The sequence below is a fragment of the Emydura macquarii genome, unplaced genomic scaffold (assembly GCF_026122565.2).
Source record: "Emydura macquarii macquarii isolate MOO-44397 ecotype Brisbane River unplaced genomic scaffold, CSIRO-AGI_Emac_v2 contig_2897, whole genome shotgun sequence".
Taxonomy (NCBI): Eukaryota; Metazoa; Chordata; order Testudines; family Chelidae; genus Emydura; species Emydura macquarii.
In genome coordinates, this window is record NW_027133034.1 from 46,387,954 (window position 1) to 46,409,378 (window position 21,425).

General features: G+C 39.4%; 1 protein-coding gene across 5 annotated transcripts in view; it reads left to right on the forward strand.

Annotated features, from left to right (window-relative positions):
- MAP1B (microtubule associated protein 1B) overlaps nucleotides 1-21,425 on the forward strand; it is a 234,739-nt gene that overhangs the window by 65,488 nt on the left and 147,826 nt on the right. Inside the window, exons 3-4 of one of the 5 annotated variants that reach the window (XR_010923980.1) lie at nucleotides 39-147; nucleotides 6,144-8,050. The gene's annotated coding sequence lies outside the window, so the exon portion shown is untranslated. Of the gene's footprint in view, nucleotides 1-38; nucleotides 148-6,143; nucleotides 8,051-21,425 lie in introns of those variants that run through there. The other 4 variants (XR_010923977.1, XR_010923978.1, XR_010923979.1 and 1 more) reach the window with 4 other exon arrangements.

Here is a 21,425-nt window from a genome sequence, read left to right on the forward strand (position 1 = left end):
CTGAAGAAGTAACATGGTATTTTTCTCTTTGTTTTTAGGAAAACGTTTTTATTCAAGCTTTGGGATACAAAATGTATATTATAATCAGCAATGCCTGGGAAGTAATGAGCAATGATCATGTTGAACCTGAAGGCTGAAACCCCCAAAGTATGTGCCCCAACACATTTTAAAATACAGTAATGTTTTTAATTTAGCAGCACGGTTTGTAGATCTAAAGAAATCATTTCATTTTATACTTTGGCATCAATACCTGCTCTAATTGCCAAAAACATTCTGCCTATGCAACTGAGGAGATTTTACAACTGCCTGTGAAATCAGTGCAGTTCATGAAGATAAGTCATGGTACAGTTGTCTGCATATGAAGCTGTCAGTTCAGGAATTCACTCACTTGTTTTCATAATTTTTATGGCTTTTTTTTTTTTTTTTTGGTCATGTGAGAGTCCTCTGTGAAGACAGGCTAGCTAATTTTACAATGAGAGAGGAAAAGCCAAAGTAATCCCCAATGGGCAATATTTCAGCTCCTGCTGTAAAGCGAGATTAATTCAATTCAATTAATTATATGGAATCTAAGAGTTGGGGTCAGGGCAAGTGAAGAGAACAAAGTGATTGGACTTCCATTAGTATAGCACTAGTGATCCAATTAAAAGGATGCAGGGTAATGGCTATACAGGCTTTTTGGTATCTGATTCAGGAAGAGAAAAAGGCCATTTGAGTCATCATGGCTTCATACTTCTTGGCTGATCTACTTTTTTGATTCTCAAGATAGTTTTTAATTACTTCTTTCTCCTACTAATGCAGATTTTTCTTTGCTTGCTTGTTCCAGTAACTTATTGAACAGATGTATAAGTATGTTATCCTTTGTGTGTCTTTTCTTATTTCCACTGATGTCTTAGCTAGAGCTCATTTTCTTATACTTAAATTGTTTTTGCATTTCTCATCCACCTCAGCAATTTATCATAATCACTTTTTTATCAATAGTGTTAATAACTTGGAAATTTTCAAATTAGATTACCCCAAAGTAATCTAGTGATTTTTTCCTGCTCTCCAGTAAGAATAAATCCAAACTCCAGTAACTTTTCCTTTGGACTCAATTTTAAAATGTGGTGGCATGTTGGTTTACCTATAGTACCAAAAGAATGCCACTGTAGCTAAACAGGAGAGTAATGAGGCTCTTAGAAGCAAAAAAGGGATCCTTTAAAATTTGGAAGTCAAAAGCTAATTAGTATAATAGGAAGGAGCACAAACTCTGACAGATTAAGTGTAAAAGTATGATAAGGAGAATTTGAGAAGCTACTTACTAAAGATGCAAAAACTAAAAGTAAGAATTTTTTAAAGTACATCAGAAGCAGGAAGCCTGACAAACAATCAGTGGGGCTACTAAAGGACAAAGGTGCTAAAGAAGCACTAAAGGAAGACAAGACAGTTGCAGAGAACCTATATGAATTCTTTGCATCAGTCTTCATTTCAGTGGATGTGGGTGGGGGAGATACACCCAAAAATAATAGCTCTGATGGGGATCTCATCTGAAGTATTGTCCCACGCTGGTATATCAGTAGAGGAGGTTTTAGAACACATTGATAAATGAAACAATAATATGTCATGAGGACCAGAAATATTCACCCAAGTGTTTTGAAGGAACTTAAATATGAAATTGCAGAACTACTAACTCCGGTATTTAACCTATTGCAGAAACAAGCATCTGTACCAGATGCCTGGAAGGTAGCTAATGTAATGCCGATTTTTAAAAAAAGATGAGCCTAACTTATGTACTGAGCAAATTGGTAGAAAGAGCAGAATAATCAAGACACATAAGTGAGCATGATATGTTGCAAGTGTCCAGCACCGCTTTTGTAAAAGGAAGTCATGCCTAGCCAATATATTAGAATTTTTTGAGGGTGTGGGTAAGGTTGATTTTTTTTTTTTGGATTTTCTGAAAGCTTTTGTCAAAGTCCCTCACCAAAGGCTCTTAAGGAAACTAAATAGTCACAGGATAACAGGGAAGTTCCTCTCATGGATCAATAATTGGTTAAAATATAGGAAACAAAGCGTAAGAACAAATGGTCAGTTTTCACAATGGAGAGAGGTAAATAGTGGTGTTTCCCAAGGATCTGTACTGGGACCTGGGCTGGTCAACATATTCATTAATGATCTGGAAAAGGGAGTGAACACTGAAGTGGCATTGTTTGCAAATGATACAAAAGTATTCAAGATAGTTAAGTTCAAAGCTGACTGCAAAGAATTACAGGCAGATCTCACAAAACTGGGTGACTGGGCAACAAATGGCAGGAGAAATTCAACACTGATACGTGTAAAGTAATGGACATTGGAAAAATAATCCCAACTACACATATATAATGATGGGTTCTAAATCAGCTGTTGCAACTCAAGAAAGAGATCTTGGCGTCATTGTGACTAGTTCTCTGAAAATGTGAGCTTAATGCCCAGCAGGGGTCAAAAAGGCTGGCAGAGTGTTAGGAACTATTAAGAAATAGAGAGAAAATATAATGGTCATCATGCTGTCTGGAGTGGCTCAGGACTGTCAGTGCCTACCACAGAGCAGATACCCGCAACTGGTGGTATATTCTATAATTAGATTTCACCAGGCCAATTACAAATGTGAACTCCTGGGTCACTATACTATGGAGTCATAGACAGTCCCTGTAGATTCTCCAGTCTATTTGACCACCCAGACAAACTGGGCTTTGTGATTAAAAAGTCATTTACACCAAAAATCATATCACATTTAGTGCCAAGACACAGTCATTTACCCGAGATCAACTGGTATCTTGGATCTTACACCAAAGATAACACTGATTGCCAATTCTATAGCAAACTAACTAAAGATTTATTAGCTAAGAAAAGGAAATGAGGTATTGAGGGGTTAAAGCAGGTAAAATATATGTACAGGTCAAGTGTGTCACGGTCTATAATTCCAAATAGTAGCAGTGATATAGTAATCTGTCAGTTTCCCAAAGTCCTCTTAGGCTAGCCATAATAACTGTGGACATCTCCATTTTCTCGTTCAGTTATTCTACCATGTTAGAATCTAAATAGTCCAGAGATGCAGGATCTTTTCTTGAATCCATAATGGCTTCTTCTCACAGAAAACATGCTGACAGTGTCACTACCCTTAAGGGCTTTTTCTTTGATGATGGAGAGTGAGGAATGCATTTTGAGTCTTTGACCTCCGATCATCACACACGACGACCATTTGCTTTGATATTAGCTCTTTTCTGTGAAAGTTCTTCATTTGCATTCCACAAAGCTTCTTTCTTGTTTGATGGATGTGATGGACCTCTTGCCCCCACCCCCCTATAATCTGGAGCCATTGGAACCACTGTGCCCCCTTAACTCTCAATCTGAGCACTATCTCACAATACTCTTCTAATAACAAGCAGCCAGCTCCTCCAGGTGCTGTTATCACTCAGCCACCAACATACAGAGACACACCCAGCTAAATTGCATGAATGCTCTATAAGCCACTCATGAACTGCACATAGGGAGACCAGCAAATCCTCCTACCCCCAGCCTTGCACCCAGAAGTGTACTGTCTTACACTACTCAAGACTTTCTCTTGAACAATGCAAGATCATTAATTAGTTTGCCACTTTGTCACAGGATAGTGCACATGCACTAGCCTTCGTAATCTGAGCAGATCTCCCAAGCACTTTAGACAAACCTACTGGTAAGGATAAAAAATTAAAATAAGTTTATTAACTACAGAAAGATAGATTTTTAAGTGACTATAAGTGTTAGGTATAGAGGTCAAAGTTGGTTACGTAAGAAATAAAAATAAAATTGCAGTCTAAATTTTAAACCTTCTTATTAGTCTAGGCAAGATTTGAATCAGGCAGACTTTCTCACCTCACTAGGTGTTGTAAGCAATTCACAGTTCTTAATACACAGGTTGAATTCCTTGCTCAGCCTGGGACTAATCTCTCCAGTTCAAAGTATTTTCTTCCAAATGTTCTTGTTGTCTTCAGAGTAGGTGGGGGAGGTGAGTGGCTGTGGGCTGATGTCACAGACTCCAATTTATATCTCCCAATCCATGTGCATGGAAAGATACTGTCTCAAATGTGAAGTCAGAGTCCAATGTTCTTCGTCTCTGCTGAGTCACTGGGTTAAGCAATCCCCATTATCTATGTGCTTCGGGCAGGGCCCATTGAGAGAGTGGATTCTTCTTAATGGGTCATCAACACCTGGCTGACTAGTCCTAATATAAATCTGTCTTGGGGGTGTTATTTGCTTTTTTTGTTGCCACCGAAAGCACAGCTTGTGGGCATCTCCCAGACTCACAACATATTTCAGTAACACATACACTGCAAAATTTCATAACTTCACACAGAATGGTAACACACATAATTCAACAGACTAGTAATGTTCAACAAATCATGACTTCTCAAATGATACCTCGAGGCATACTTTGTAAAGAACATATCATAATCATAGCACAGGGGTGAATATGGGTGTTCCAGGATGCTATTTTGAGGTACAGAGTATCACAATGAGTTATTTAGTTACAAGGCTATAAACAATGTCAATGTTTGCTACTACATTATAATGGGCTACAGATCAGTGAAAACAATGCAAATAAAATCCCACTAGTTTTTATGCAGTTTGAACACCAAATATACTCTGATACATTTAACAATCACTTTGGTCTATACTAATGCACAAGTGAGTTGGTCTTGGTCTCTGTCATGAGCTGGCACTGGTCTACCAGTTTCACAGCGGTGCTATATACATCTATACGTGCACTCACCTCTTGAATAGTGTGTCCTGTTCTGATTGACCCACTCATAGAGGATATAGTGGAATTGGAAAAGTTTCAAAGAAGGGCAAAAATGATGGTCAAGAGTATGGAATAGCTACCATACTGAGAGACTAAAACAATTGGGGTTGGTCATCTTAGAAAAAGGATGATTAATGGGGGATCTGACAGAGGTGAATGATGTGGAAAAAGTGAATAGGGAAGTGTTATTTATGCTTTCCCACAATACAGAATGAGTTGTCACCTGATGAAATTAATAGGCAGCAGGTTTAATACAAACAAGAGGAAATACTTTTTCACATAACCCACAATTAATCTGTGGAACTCATTGCTATGGGATGATGTGATGGTCAAAAGTAAAACTGGGCTCAGAAAAGAAGTTCATCAATGATCTTTCCAAAATTGCCCTGTTTTGTACACTCCTCCTGATGCTCAAGTAATGGCCACTGCTGGAGACCGGATACTGGGCTAGATGGGTCATCGATCTGATCCAGTATGGCAGTTCTTATGTACCTCATACTGCAAGGCAACAATATTCTGTTGTGACTAAGAGCTGGATTTACATAGGTATTTAGGCACCTACCTCACTTAAGTGCTTTTTGTAAATCCCACTAAGTGCCTATCTGCATCTTTAGACACCTAAATACCTTTATGAAACTGGTCTGATTTCTAACCCATTCTCCAGGCAGAGTGTAATACAAATGATTTCTAACAATGAAAATATCATCCTTTTTCCTCCATACTATACATTTGCTAATACAATCAAATATCCTTTTTGCCTTTTTACTGTAACTATTTACTGAGCTGATGATTTCAATCTTTTTTCCTATAACAATCCCAAATACATTTCATGAACCATGTGCTGGATGGCTATTGTATTGAGTATACACGGTGCAGAATATAATCTTTAACTCACTACCTTTCTCTAATGTAATTCTATTTTTATGCTTTTAATTCCTTTTGGTATTTGCCAGTCCAGGCACCTAAACAGTCAGAATTCTCCAGAGGAGGGTTGCATTATTCCTCAGTATTGTCTCTGGGTTGAAGTTTTTGCAATGGCCCTTGCTTACATAAGTAATCCTCACTGCTGAATGAAAGATTCAGGGAAATTCAGGGAAATTAGGCTGTGATCCAGCAATGAAATCCATGAGAACATGCCCTTGCACCTGAGTCCATCAGTGCAGGACTGGAGGGAGCTCTGTGGATGAAAGTTACACAGGCTAGAGGCTGCTGGATTCAGAAATTAGGATCAAAGATACTAGTGATGTGATCATAAGTGCTAGAAACTTCCCTGCTTTACCTGGGTTATTGGGGTATTCAACACATTATTCTCCTGCTAACATATTTTTGTTTGTTTGTTTTTCATGTCCAGGTTGCCTTTTGGATGATTTCCAAGATTTTCTGAAGAACAGATGCTACACTGTGATCTCTAGTTTTCTGGTTTGATGCCTGACCAGAGGTGGTCAAACAATTCCAGATTTCAAAAAGCTTTTCACTAAAACCATAATTATTTTTATGAATAATTTTCTCATTTTCAGTCAATTCTGTACTTGACTGTTCTTATATTTGCTGTTGTCCAGACATAGGGAATCTCTCTCAAAACCTGACCACTTTTAAAAATATCAGTTAGAGCTTTATTCCCCTTCACATTCTTTAATGTTCCTACATGCATGTTACCAGACGTGAAGGTGTTTCTACTTTAAGAAAATCTAATCTTTTCAGAATCAATCCTATTATCTATATATGGTTGTTATCTGGTGGTCTTCACTCAAAAAAAAAAAAAAAAAAAAAAGTGATCCCTCAGCTTTGGAAGGGTTTGTAATACATTCTTGGTGTATTACTATTATTAATAATAATATCTAAATGTATTCATTTAGATTGTTGTGATATGCACTTTCCAAACCCAGAAATATAGTCCCTGTCCTAAGAAGCAAACAGTGTAAAAATACCTCTGCTGTTTCTTTACTCCTGATTTATGTTCTCTAAGGGTATGTCTATACTGACAGTGGCAAAGTTGCTGCCATCAGATCTACCTATCTGGATCAATTGGTGGTCAGTGTAGACCCGCTCAATTGATCCAGAAGTCGATGCTGGTAAACCACCCCCTCAAGTGGCGCAGTGCAGTGAAGACACAGCGCAGAAGGGAAGCACAGCAGTCCACGAGAGTTATGCAAGAGAGAGTACTCTGGGTAGCTTGCGTAACTCCTGTCGACTACCGCCAAATCGCCAGGTCAGTGTAGACCAGTGCTAAGATAACTTTGAAATAAACTAAGGGATTCTTTTATCCTTTGCCTGTTCTGTACAGATTTGAAAAACCCATCATGCTAACTGATCTCTTCTCCAATTTCCAATTCCTTGTTACGTTATTATATTTAAATGATCTTATCTTGTTTTTCTGGTTTCTTTTTAGAACTTCCCCGATCTTCTGCCGTTGTAGTTTAGATTAGAAAAATACTACATGGTGTTAGTACATGTCCATCTGCACAGTGATTTACAAATGTGAATGAATCCTTCAAACATCCCTGCTGTGAGGCTTATAAGTAGTGTTAACCCTAAAGAAAAGTAGAGTTCCCCTGACTCCCCCTTCTACCTAACAAACCCTTATCAATCTTAAAAGCAGCAGCATCATCTTCCTATCTCAAGCAGAGTTTTTACCCTCAAATGGAGAAATGCCAGAAAGACTCTCTGAAACCCAGGAGGGACTATGCTATTGCTGTGTGGAAGGTACTTGAATCTCTGGTGATGGGTGAGTGTATAAAACCCTAACATGAACAGAGTTTGTGACATTCCCAAAACCAAACAAAAAGTCAATTTCAAAACTGGTCTTAGAACTCAGGAAATCCTGGCTCCCTTTCCTATTATCAAACTCGAGATCACATTTCTCTTTTTATATGAATAGTATTTTTAATGCCCTCTGTCTTTCATATTACTCTTCACTTATCTATATTGGTCTCAGTTGACCTATCAGTTGTGTTGTAGTTATTCTTGTCACCTCTTCTGATAAGTTATTGTTTTTTAGAAGTGATACATCATTCCTGTTCTAGGCCAAAGACAGGTTGCCCTGAGAGCACCCATATGCTTTTGATTTTTAATACTTTACTTTAACTAAGCAAATTAGTTTGCTGTATCTTGACCAGTACAGATCAGCGAGAGATGTTTCATGCATACAATTATTTTAAAATAAAGGTTAAATTGAACATATAGGTTTTTGGCATTTTATAATTCTGCATCTACAATATAGAATCATAGAAGATTAGGGCTGGAAGTGACCTCTGCAGGTCACCTAGTCCAACCCCCTGCTCAAAGCAAGACCAATCCCAACTAAATCATCCCAGCCAGTGCTTTGTAAACTGCACCTTAAAAACCTCTAAGGATGGAGATTCCACCACCTCCCTAGGTAACCCATTCCAATGCTTCACCACCCTCCTAGTGAAAAACTTTTTCCTAATGTCCAACCTAGACCTCCCCCAAGGCAACTTGAGACCGTTGCTCCTAGTTCTGTCATCTACTACTACTGAGAACAGCCTAGCTCCATCCTCCCTGGAACCCCCTTTCAGGTAGTTAAAGGCTGCTATCAAAGCCCCCCTCATTCTTCTATTCTGCAGACTAAACAAGCGTAGTTCCCTCAGCCTCTGCTCGTACATCTTGTGCTCCAGCCCCCTAATCATTTTTGTTGCCCTCCTATGGACTCTCTCCAATTTGTCCACATCCTTTCTGTAGTGGGGGGCCCAAAACTGGACACAATACTCCAAATGTGGCCTCACCAGTGCCAAATAGAGGGGAATAATCACTTCCCTCAATTTGCTGGCAATGCTCCTACTAAAGCCCAACATGCCATTAGCCTTCTTGGCAATAAGGGCACACTGTTAACTCATATCCAGCTTCTTGTCCACTGCAACCCCCAGGTCCTTTTCTGCAGAACTGCTGCTTAGCCAGTCAGTCCCCAGTCTGTAGCAGTGCATGGGATTCTTCCATTCTAAGTGAGGACTTCAACAACTTCCTTGTTGATGAACCTCATCAGATTTCTTTTGGCCCAATCCTGTAATTTGTCTAAATCACTCTGTATTCTATCCCTGCCCTCCAGTGTATCTACTATGCCCCCGCCCCCAGCTTAGTGTCATCTGCAAAAACTTGCTGAGAGTGCAATCCACCCCATCCTCCAGATCATTAATGAAGATGTTGAACAAAATCAGCCACAGCACCGACTCCTGGGGCACTCTGCTTGTTACCGGCTGCCAACTAGACATCGAGCTGTTAATCACTACCTGTTGAGCCCAATGATCTAACCAGCTCTCTATCCATCTTATAGTCCATTCAGCCAACCAATACTTTAACTTGTTGATAAGAATATTGTGGGAGACTGTATCAAAAGCTTTTCTAAAGTCAAGGTATATCACATCCACCACTTTCCTCACATTCACAAAGCCAGTCATCTCATCATAGAAGGCAATCAAGTTGGTCAGCCCTGACTTACCCTTGGTGAATCCATGCTGACTGTTCCTGATCACCATCCCCTCTTCCAAGTGCCTCAAAATGGAATCCTTGAGGACCTGCTCCATAATTTTTCCAGGGATTGATGTGAGGCTGACCAGCTTGCAGTTCCCACGATCCTCCTCCTTCCCTTTTTTGAAGATGGGCACAGGGACCTCCCCCAGTCACCACGAGTTTTCAAAAATAATGGCCAATGGCTCTGCAATCACATCAGCCAACTCCCTCAGCACCCTCGGATGCACTGCATCCGGCCCCATGGACTTGTACATGTCCAGCTTTTCTAAATAGTCCTGAACCAGTTTTTTCAGCACCGAGGGCTGCTAACCCCCCTCCCCTTTCTGTGCTGCCCAGTTCAGTAGTCTGGGAGCAGACCTTATCTGTGAAGACCGAGGCAAAAAGAGCATTGAGTACTTCAGCTTTTTCCACATCACCTGTCATTAGGTAGCCTCCCCCATTCTGTAAGGGGCCCCACACTTTCCCTGACCTTCTTCTTGTTACTAACATTTCTGTAGAAACCCTTCTTGTTATCCTTCACACCTCTTGCTAGCTGCAACTCAAATTGTGCTTTGGCCTTCTTGATTTCACTCCTGCATGCTTGAGCAGTATTTTTATATTTGTCCCTAGTCATCTGTTCAAGCTTCCTTATTGTGTTTAAGCTCACCAAAGACATCTCTGTTAAGCCAAGCTGATCGCCTGCCATATTTGCTATTCTTTCTGTATCTGCTGAATATGCTCTATGCTCTGACCCATCATGCTGTGGTCTAATTAGTGCCTTGAAGACACAACCTGCAGTAGAGAGGTGATAAAGAGGATGCAGTGCCATAGTGGGAACTCCAGGCAGCAGTGTGCCTTAGGCGTGAGGTGGCTATGCCACCATTTGATAGTGGGAAATGTTCCTTGGGAAAATTCCCCATCTGCTAAGCTAAACAATTTGGATGGAGCTGATCTTTCAACCAACTGTAGGAAGCTAGTGCTGCTGTTGGCAGTCAAGGAAAGGCAAAATGTAAAAGTTACCTGGTGCCTTTACAGGACGCAAAAGGGGAGGCTCCTTATGCCTCTCCCTGACTTTTTACACTAATGCAAGTGTACGCACAATCTAGCCCTGTGTGATTAGAGCTGGCTGAAGGGGTGTAATAGAGTGAGGTTGCAGGTCTGGGGTTTCCTAAAACGCTTTTGAAGAAACAGGTAGAACTCGAGATGTTTTCATAAGGAACATAAGAAAAAGTTGCTGTACAACTGACTTTAATTTTGCTTTGATAGCCAACTGAAGAAAACAAAGCCCTAATTTAAAGAATAGCCATGCCTAGCTGAAGTGTATTCTTGCATTTACACAGCTGTGGGAATGGATTGGGATATGTGGCTATACAGCCCCTAAAACATTTTGGGTACTACTGTAACATAATCATAACAATTAAGATGGAATGAAAGGTCAGGTGTGGTATATGCTCTCCTCAAGAGGTGCATAGGGAACTCCCATTGAGAATTTGACATTAAACATAAAGGGGAAAATATGCTAGCTTCCCAAATATGACTTAAAATTATGTGGCCAAATCATTAATTTTAGATCAGATCCTGTCTGCTTTGAATAATCAAACTCCAACTGAAACCCATGTGAATTCAGCATGCATAGAGAATTCATGAGCTGGATTCTAATGGTGGTTATACTGTGGAGAACATAGCTTAGTACAAAGGATGCAAAAGGAGTACTCGGAGGCACAGGGCTTATAATGCAGATGTAAGGTATGCTGACAGAAGCTGATGGGCCTGTGGTGGTAGAAAGTTCACTTGGGCAGGGGTTGCAATGGCACAGAGCACCTACAACCTCTGATCTGCTAGGGGCTGGCATTGAGCCAATGCAACCTCTAAATTGGGTAGCAACTGGTGAGAGGAGAACTATGGACAAGACAGCTGAAGAATGCACTCACTCAGCACATTCCTAAGGAGATTTCTCTAGTAAGGCTGCTATGGAGAAGCAAAAACCCTGAGGGAGGGTGAGTAGTGTAAACACCACGTGCCCTTGCTTAAGGGGAGGGAGTGACTTTCCATTTGGGGTGCAGGCATGTGCAATTAACAACCTCCATTATCACTGACAGTGAACAGAAGCCACACTATAAACTCTTGTGTCTTCATTTGTATCTTGTCCTGTTTTCCCAGATTACTGGAAACACTAGACTTCTAATTGCTGAAAGATGCTCTTTGGATTCCAAAAACATGGATGCAAATGGCTGATGCCATTATCTTTCACTCATACACAGAGACATTCTAATTGGAGTTCAACCCAGATGTCCAATCTCTTCTTTAGCATGGATCACTTGACACTCATGCTACAGAAACTAATTTGTGAATGCTACTTACAAACTCGCTGGGATGTACAGTAAATTATAGTGTCCATGAAAGAATTCTGAGCACAACACCCTTGTGCCGGGATCCCCGGGCTACAACCTGCAATTGTGGGTTTGTTTTGCCCCCATACTTCTCCAACCTGGGCTGTCTCTCACAATGCTATGCCAGTGACAAACAGCAAACTCTCCCAGTGCTGGCTCTCACTCATCCATCAACATACAGAGACATAACCAGCAAGATGCATGAATGCTCACTAAACCACCCATGAACTATACAAAGGGAGACACCAGCAAATCTCCTCACCCTTGAACCCCAGAAATATACCATCTTACACTGCTCAAGACCTTCAATGCAAACTTATTCATTAGTTTGGCATTTTGTTAAAGGATAGTGGACATGCACCAATCTTTGTAATCTGAGCGGATTCCCCAAATACTTTAGACAAACTCACTGGTAAGGATAAAACATTAAAATACATTTATTAACTACAGAAAGATAGATTTTAAGTGATTATAAGTAGTAGGCATAAAGGTCAGAAATAGTTACTTTAAGAAAATAAAAAATAAATATACATTCTAAATTCTAAACTTTTAGACTAAGCAAGATTTGAATTAAGCTAATAGATATTCTGATCCTAATAGAGGTTACATCCACTCTCAGTTCTTAATACACAGGCTGAATTTCCTTCTCAGCCTGGGACCAACCTCCTCAGTTCAAAGTCTTTGTCTTCCCAGCATTCTTGTTCCCTTCAGCATAGATGTGTGTGTGGGCGGGGATGGGGGGGTGTGATCTCCTGGTGCCACTGTCCTTTATTTTATGCTCTCAGTCCATATCCCAGGAAAGATAGTGGCCCAGACATGTCCTGGTGGGCCTTGCTGAGTAACAGAGTTGAGCAATCCCCATTGTGTGGTGCTTGCACAACTGTCTTTTATTGAATTGTAAATCTCTTCTTTACCATTCCCCTGATCAGTGGCTCATGATGGTCGTTTAATGCCCGTTTGGATGTGGGTCACCACCATTGTCGTCACTGGAGAGTTAGCAGGGAGTGTTTCCCAGAATCACAACATATTTCAATAACAACCATATATCAAAATCTCATCACTTCATACACACTAACAATACACATATTTTGACAGAGCAATGAGTTTCAGCAGACCGTGACCTTTCATATGGTATCTTACATAGCATGCTTTGTATGAAATACCACAACCATATACAAATGATTAATATGGGGGCTTCAGGGGACTACTTTGAAGTTCAGTGCATCACAATCCTGTTTTGAATTTGATGAATATTGAGACATCTCTATGGAAGACAACCATATTCATCCAACAGTTCATGCATAGTTGTCCCAAGAAGCATTAGGCTATGGTCTGATTAGAGCAATTCCTGACTTCTTACAGGGTATATTCATGCACCAAATACAAATATGGGTTAATTGTAAAAGAAAGTTAAAATATCAACCTTTCTAATGTACAAATAATTTTCTTCTAATAACACTTCATAAGAATGTATGGTGCATGTACACAGGTTGTCTAGCCAACCTCCCATCATACCTGACAGTTATCTTCTCATACACAGGCCTTATAAAATGTACTTACTATTCATTTTGTTTCACTGCTAATTATGGTGCCAGCAAAACATTGCTGTACAAACAATCCTTGCCTTGAAGAGCTTACAGCCCAAGACCTGGATCCTGCAAACTCTTATGCTCTTGCTTAGCTTTACTCATAAGCGTAGCCCCATTTATCTCAATGGGATCACTCAGCTGCAAAAAGTGTGCAAGTCTTTGCAGGATTGAGCCCTTAGTTCCATTAAACATCACTATTTGTGACACTGTCACAGATACTGGTTCTTTATCATTAACTATTTTTTCTTTAATTTTATCAATTCCTGTTTTCTGGTTTTGGGTTATTTTTAACTCTTGCCTGTTTGTTAAACCTTGTTTTCTTTCTTGCTTATCTCTTATTTTGAAACCCAGGTCTATTTTCAACTTTTGGTAGCCTTGACCTATTTTCCATTTTGATATATAGCTCTGGCCAGTTATTTTTTACTCTGGCCTATTTTCTATTTCTTTTTTTATTAATTTTAATTTCATTTGTAGTGATGGTTTTTTAATTTGTGTAGGTCCCAGTCCTGTAAGGAGCTCTGTACAGGCACACCCCTACATGGTGCCTCATAGACGTCAATGGAGCTCCTTGAGGGAACGGGGATGAGCTCTCACAGAGCTCATTGCATGGTCAGGGCCTTAATTTGTAAATTTAGGCCAGATACGTGAGATCTACTCATGTGAAATCAATGGGCCTACTAACATGAATAAAATTGTGCTTAAGTACTTGCAGGATGGAGCCCTAAGTGAGGGCAGAGGAGATAGGAAAGATGGAACCAGACAGAGGGAGAGACAAGGAATTATGGGAGGGGACAGGCATTGGGAAGAAGGGAAAGGGGAGTATAATGATCAGCAAATGAAAGGCTTGATGAGGCAGTGCAGACAGGTGACAATAGGTAGCATGAAGACAAATACATGATGAGGCAACAAACCAATAGCCATTGGAGGAGTCTGCTGATGGGCTGGAACTGAAGCAAATATCGGCTCTGGCACCATGATGACTGCAGTGGTGACAGCATGTATAAGTTGTAAAAGCAACTGATGGTGGTGATTGTTGCTGCTGATCTTCAGGTGGCCAGTGGCTTGAACACTCTGTCCTAAAAGGTCTGAAGAAAAAGAGGAGGAAGAAATTGCTGAAGGTTTCATAGGGCCTCCTGGGCGACGGCCCTACGATCTAGTGGGGGATCACAGAGAAGGTAGGCAGGCCTGCCACTTATCGCTAGATTCCGCCCTTGCTGCTGTTGCTTTTTCCTAACTTGCTGCTTTTTGTTTCCTAATGGCATTTTTATTTGTGAACTTGTATTTCCTTTATTCAGTTCTGGGGAAGTATATGGAATCACTGAATTTCTTCTTAAATTGAAGCAGAGGTTGGTGATTTAGATTAAAATATTTTAAGGCCAGAAAGGACTAATCTAATCTGTCTAATCTGAGCTCCTGCATAACACAGGCTATAGAATTCACCAAGTGGTTCTTGCAACAAGCCCTTAATTTCTGTTTTGAGCTATTGCATATGGTTTAGGAAGATATCCAATCTTGATTTAAAAACTTTAAGTGTCAGAGAGTCTATCTAATCCCTATGTAAATTGTTCCAATGATGAATTATCCTTGCTGTTAAAAATGTGCACCTTATTTCTAGTTTGAATTTATCTAGCTTCATCTTCCAGCCATTGGATCTTGTTATGCTTTTGTCTGCTAGATTAAAGAGTCATCAACTATCGATAATATTCTCCCCCTGTAAGTACTTGTGGACCATGGTCAAGTAACCTCTTATTCTTCTCTTGGATAAACAGAATAGATTGAGCTTCTTTAGTCTCTCACTATAGGCCAAGTTTTCCAGACCTCAGAACATTCTTGTCGCTCTTTTCTGAATCCTTTCCAATTTGTCAACATCCTTTTTAAAGGATGAACTCCAGAAATGGTAACATTATTCCAGTAATGGTCTTATTAATGTTGTATACATCTCCCTACTTTTACTTGATATTCCTCTGCTTATATATTTACTTACATAGCCACTGCATCACATTCGGAACTCATGTTTAGTTGATTATACAGCAGGATCCAAAGTTTTTTTCTGAGTCATTGGTTTCCAAAATGCTTCATTGTATTCCTCCATTTTATAAATGTGCCCTACATTTTTGATTCTTAGATGTTTGACCTTGCATTTTGATGTACTAAAACGCATGTTGCTCAAGTGAGCTCAGCTTACCATGTGATCCAGATCTCACTGTAGTACTGACCTTAATGGTCATTATTTACCCTTCTGCTAACTTGTGTGTCATGTGAAAACTTTTCCAGCAATGATTTTATATTTTCTTTCAGGTAGGTATTGAATAGTACTGGGCCAAGAACAGATCCTGAAGGACCCTAGAAATGTTCCAGTGGAAGATGATTCCCATTTACAATTACTTTTTGAGCTTTATCAGTAGATAAACATCTGAACACAAGAAGGCAAAGCTGACATACACATGTAACTTCTGAGACCGTTTATAGCAGCGGGTAAAGATTTATACTGTTTCTGACTCAAAACAGACTTATATCTTTGTTGAAGTAATGCCTGGTACCAGTTCAGGGATCTGTGCGTTTTGTAATTCAGTCCAACTTTAGGGTCCTCTTACCAAAACCAGTTCTTTTATGGCTGATTAACAATTAATCATTTTTGAGGAATTGGACTTAATTAGGAGTATATTTAGTGTGAGCATGTGTGCGTATGTGTGTGCTGGGGTACAAAGTCTCCAGCCTGTGTTTGGTGGAGGAAGGGTTAGAACGCTACTCCTACAGTAAAAAAGTTTTAAAAGATAAAACAGTGCTTCGCTATGAACATTTGAACAAGGAGGACGTTTACTGGCTTTGCTGTGATCACACTTCTAAGGGTACAAGGGCTTATCTGATTTTTGCCCACCGAGGAACAGGTTTTTGTTGTGGTGGAAATAATTAAATAAAAATAGATTATTCTGTTTTACAGGTGAATGGTTAGTATTGGGATACCTTTACTGTTTTTTTCTGAATGTGATTTATTGAGATCAAATTAAAGAAGCATAGTGTTTTGCACATCAGCTGTTTGTGTGAGATTTTAGTCATTCACGTGGCAAGGTTACTATTCTTCAGGTCTATGAAAATATATAATTTCTTAACAGACAGGTTTTCCCTGAGAGTGGGACCTGGTAGATTATGTAGCTAATAGAGAGCTTTATGAACCATCCCCTCGCTCCTCCAGATAAACTGTGGATTGAGTGTTTAAGAACAGATTTGCTATATTTTCCTTTTCTCCTCTATCCATATCATACCATCTCAAAGCTTCCACAATGCTATGAGAATTGATATTGCTGATATGGTACAGCTCAAATAGGCAGTTATGATCCTACATGCATCACCCTTTGATGTAAAAGAAAATAAAAAGCCCAAATAAATAAAACAATGGTACTGGCCATATATTCTCTAGTTCTATTCAACAGCTAAGAAGTAAGACTGATAAATATGCTACTTGCTAAGAGGAGTGTCTCCTAAAGACTGCAAGAAATACAAATGTCTCATTAAACAGGTATTCTGTATCTCTGAGACAGAAGAAATACCATGTGATGTGTTAGTTTCTATAGTGACAACTCTTTCATTTGAAAGCACAGTAAGCAATTACACAAAACCAACGCAACTGGCTGGGATGTTGGGTTATTTTTTTTAAATTGAATATAAAGATTTTCTGCCCTTGACTTGAAAATGCCCCTCCCTATGAAAGGCCCTTTGTTACAGACAAGAAAGGAAGGGCTAGTCTTCAGCAGCAGCTGAACAGTGGCATGAAGAGCAGGAAATTAGAAAACTACCTTAACTGGCTTCTTGCTCAAGATCTTTCATTTACTGCATTAACTTCAGTCTGGTTGTCAGTGGTACTGTTGCTGAGGAGACATGATCGTCTGTGTGTTTTAAGGCACCAAAACAATCTCTGATTTCTTTCTTTACTCAGAAGTAAATCACTAAGAGAGATAATGTTAAGAAAAGCAGCAGAGGCACACCATTATCTTTGCTTCTTCCTGAAAAATGTGTGGGGTTAGCTCTGAGAGGTCACTCAGCACATAATTACACAGACCCCATGAGATACACACACTGGTAGGTGAAACACTGAATCCTTCATTCCCTTTAAAGCCCTTTGTGTTTCTCTAACATCCTTTTCCTCCTCTTTTTCATAGCAGTCCAGTGGCAACATTTTAACCTCTTGCTGCAAGAACTTTGACAGTATAATGAGCAAAATGATATGGACTGAATCACACAGTAGGTTTTCAGTTGATTTGATTGAAAATGTTTTGAATACAAATTACTAGAGAACTGAGAACAAAACAGGCTTGTCGATGGCTTTTTTCTCTCTCTCCTTATGGCTGCTCCTAGCACATTGGCACTGTCTCCCAACCTTGGTTCTGAATGGCAAAAAGAGACTCCCCAAGGCTAACTGATAAGGAGCCTGGGTACAACACTTCAATCAAGAAAAAGAATAAACTGAGTAAAAATAAATGTGAAACACTGATGGCATAGACAGCTAGCAATATAATGAGAGTGATGTCATTTCTAAAGTACTATAGCTTCAAATATTTATTGACTAATGCTGAGCGAATAATTCAACATTGTATAATTTACTTGATTAATTTAGCACCTCTCTTTCTCCTCACAGAATGTTCATAATTTCCTAACATTTATTTGGATTTGCTCAGTTCAAATGTTGTGTGCTTGTTTTTTAAAGTCTGTGGATTGGTTGTGAGCATTTTGCTATCAGAATTCAGTCTCCAGTATTCAATGTTCAGTGAACGCCAATCTTGTTCTCATTCTCTGGTTGGATGAATGTAATCCATAATCAAAGGGTTGGCAGAGGGGACAATTAGGAAGAGGCATCTGAGTTCTCAAATATGGGAGATTAAAAATTGCTTTGCACAAGCATTGTGTAAATAAAACCAGATTGCTCAGAGATAATGGGAAAATGAACACAAAAAGGATGAAAGCATATTTCAACAAATATTAAGAGAAATGGTTTTTTTTGTACACCTCTTTTAGGGACACTTTTGAAAAAAACCACATTTGTATGTTGACCGTGAATTGTTCTTGGTGGTAATTACTTTTATCATTGCTTTGAGATGTTCTGATGTTAAAACTGCACACAATTATGATGATATACTGTAGGACAGACAGTCCTGTCTCGGCTGTATTTTATTAGTAACAGTCACTTATGGAATGAAACAAAAGCACTGAAAACAGAAAATGGGGATATATATAATTTTTTAGATTATTGAGATTAATGTTCACAGTTTTGAAGTCATACTTTATAGTGTAACTGTCAGTTCTGGTTCTGGATAGTTGTGGACTAGATTTTGACCTCAGTTATTGTATCCAGTGTAAATATAAAGGAATTCCCTTGAAGTTGGTGGCATTACTGTAGTTTAACACCTGTGTAAATGAGATCAGAATCTGGCTTTTGTATCACTGGAACAGAGAGAATGGCTTGAAAAATCCATATGTTAGCACACATGAAGTACAGGAAAAACAGTCACATTTAAGAGTGTGTACAGGAGAAGGATGGTCCAGTGATTTGGGCACTGACTTGAGAGATGTGGGTTCAAAGCCCTCCTCTGCCACAAACTTACTGTGTGTGTACTGATATAGTTCTTCTGGTATCCTACAACCCCTCGAGTGGATGCAATTAAACTGCTGTACAGTTGCTGTCTATTGGTATGTCTTATCCCCTTTCCATACAGGAATAAGCTGTGCTGGTATAAGCACAAGTATGACACTAGGATTGAGGATCAAGGGGCGTTGCTCTACTCTAACTATACACAGTTATGGTTCAAATGATTCAACTGCTGTGTGTAGAGAAACACTTAGTCTCTCTGTGCCTAAGTTCCTCATCTGTAAAATACTTCAGGGGTGCTGGGTGGATAACTGAAGATCACGAGATGCTTAGCTGCTATGATAGTTCAGGCCTTATAAAATCAGTAACTACAGCAGAGGACTGCGAGTCAGGGATCAGATGGAGTTCCTATGTGACCGTAGGAAAGTCATTGAACTTCCTTGTGCCTCAACTCTCCATCTGCAAAATGGGTGCAATAATATTTTTCTATCTTGGAGGGTTGTTATGAGGCTTAAACTCAAAGTGGATAACATTAATGTGTTTAGCATTTAAGGCTGGGATTTTCAAAAGCATTCTCTGTTGGCCTAACTATGCTCCCACTGAATTCAGCAACAGCAGAGTTGAGACAATTGAGTGCCTCTGGAAATCCCACCTTAGGATGCTATTTAAATACAAAGTATTAGTATTAAAAGGTTTAGTTTTTACTAGCAAGCAGATGTGCAGAATGGCACTGTTGCCATGATTTTTATACTATTAGAGTGACATATAAAGAATATAAGTAAATAATTTAATTAAATATTGCATGGCTGAATATTTGCCATGGATGATTTACATGGAAATCAAGTTTGTATTGGAAATGCAAGGTTTAAAAAACGAAGCAATGTGATTTATTGGAATGTTTGTCACCGAAAATGAATTTACATAAGCATAGATGTATTTGCAAAATTTACATGCTAGCAGGGGGAAACCTTGGAAAAAATTCAAGTTTAATAAAAAATTGCATGGGAAAAACCTTGTGTGGAAATAATGTGGTTTATGTCTTGGACAACGATTTGTTGTAAATCCAAAGGGTACAGAACACAAATACTGTAACAGGCCTTGTTGTTGTTACTACTCATTTGATTGCTCTGTAACCTCATGTACTTGCTGCTCCTCAGGAGCAAGCTATCTCAGCATTTTCTGCAGCTGTAGTGAATCAGAGTTTCTGACTTGTTCCTGCTGAGCTCAACAAGAGACCCTCCCTGCACAGCATAGCGCCCTATCACTGACTGTACTGTTCATGCAAATTATAGATTGATTTAATTTTCATTTCACTTATTTGACTGCAGCTGCACTAATGATCTAGCAATCACGAAATGATAGAGTTCATGATTCTAAGGAATGATATGAGGGAGAACAGCAAAATAAAGACAATGGATTTCAAGAAGGCAGACTTTAGCAAATTCAGGGATTTGGTAGGTAAGATCCCATGGGAAGCAAGTCTAAGAGGAAAAACAATTGAAGACAATTGGCAGTTTTTCAAAGAGACATTTTTCAAAGGGCACAAGAGCACACTATCCCACTATGTAGGAAAGATAGGAAGTATGGCCAGAGACCACCTTAATCAGGAGATCTTAAGTGATCTAAAAGTCAAAAAAGATTCTTACAGGTGGAAACTAAGTCAAATTACAAAGGATGAATATAAACAAATAACAAGTATGCAGGGACAAAATTAGAAAGGCCAAGGCACAAAACGAGATTAAACTAGCTAGAGGCATAAATAGTAACAAGAAAAAATTCTATAAATACATTAGAAGCAAGAGGAAGACCAAGGACAGGGTAGGCCTGTTACTCAATGGGGGGGGGGGGGGGGTAACAATAACAGAAAATGCGGAAATGGTAAATGATTTCTTTGTTTCGATTTTCACCAAGAAGGTTGGTGGCAATTGGACTTCTAACAGTGGATGCCAGTGAAAATGAGATAGGATCAGAAGCTAAAATAGGGAAAGAACAAGTTAAAAATTACTTGTTAGACAAGTTAGGTGTCTTCAAATCACCAGGGCCTGATGAAATGCATCCTAGAATACGCAAGGAGCTGACTGAGGAGATATCTGAGCCATTAGCGATTATCTTTGAAAAGTCTTAGAAGGCAGGAGAGATTTCAGAAGACTGGAAAAGGGCAAATATAGTGCCTGCCTACAAAAAGGAAAATAAGGACAACCCGGGGAATTACAGACCTGTCAGCTTAACTCCTGTACCCAGAAAGATAATGGAGCAAATAACGAAGCAATCAATTTGCAAACATCTAGACAATAATAAGGTAATAAGTAACAGTCAGCATGGATTTGTCAAGAACAAATCATGTCAAACCAACCTGATAGCTTTCTTTGACAGGGGAACAAGCCTTGTGGATAGTGGGGAGGCGGTAGATGTGGTATATCTTGACTTCAGTAAGGCTTTTGATACTGTCCCGCATGACCTTCTCTTAAACAAACTAGGGAAATACAATCTAGATGGAGCTACTATAAGGTTGGTGCAAAACTGGTTGGAAAACCATTCCCAGAGAGTAGTTATCAATGGTTCACAGTCATGCTGGAAGGGCATAATGAGTGGGGTTCCGCAGGGATCAG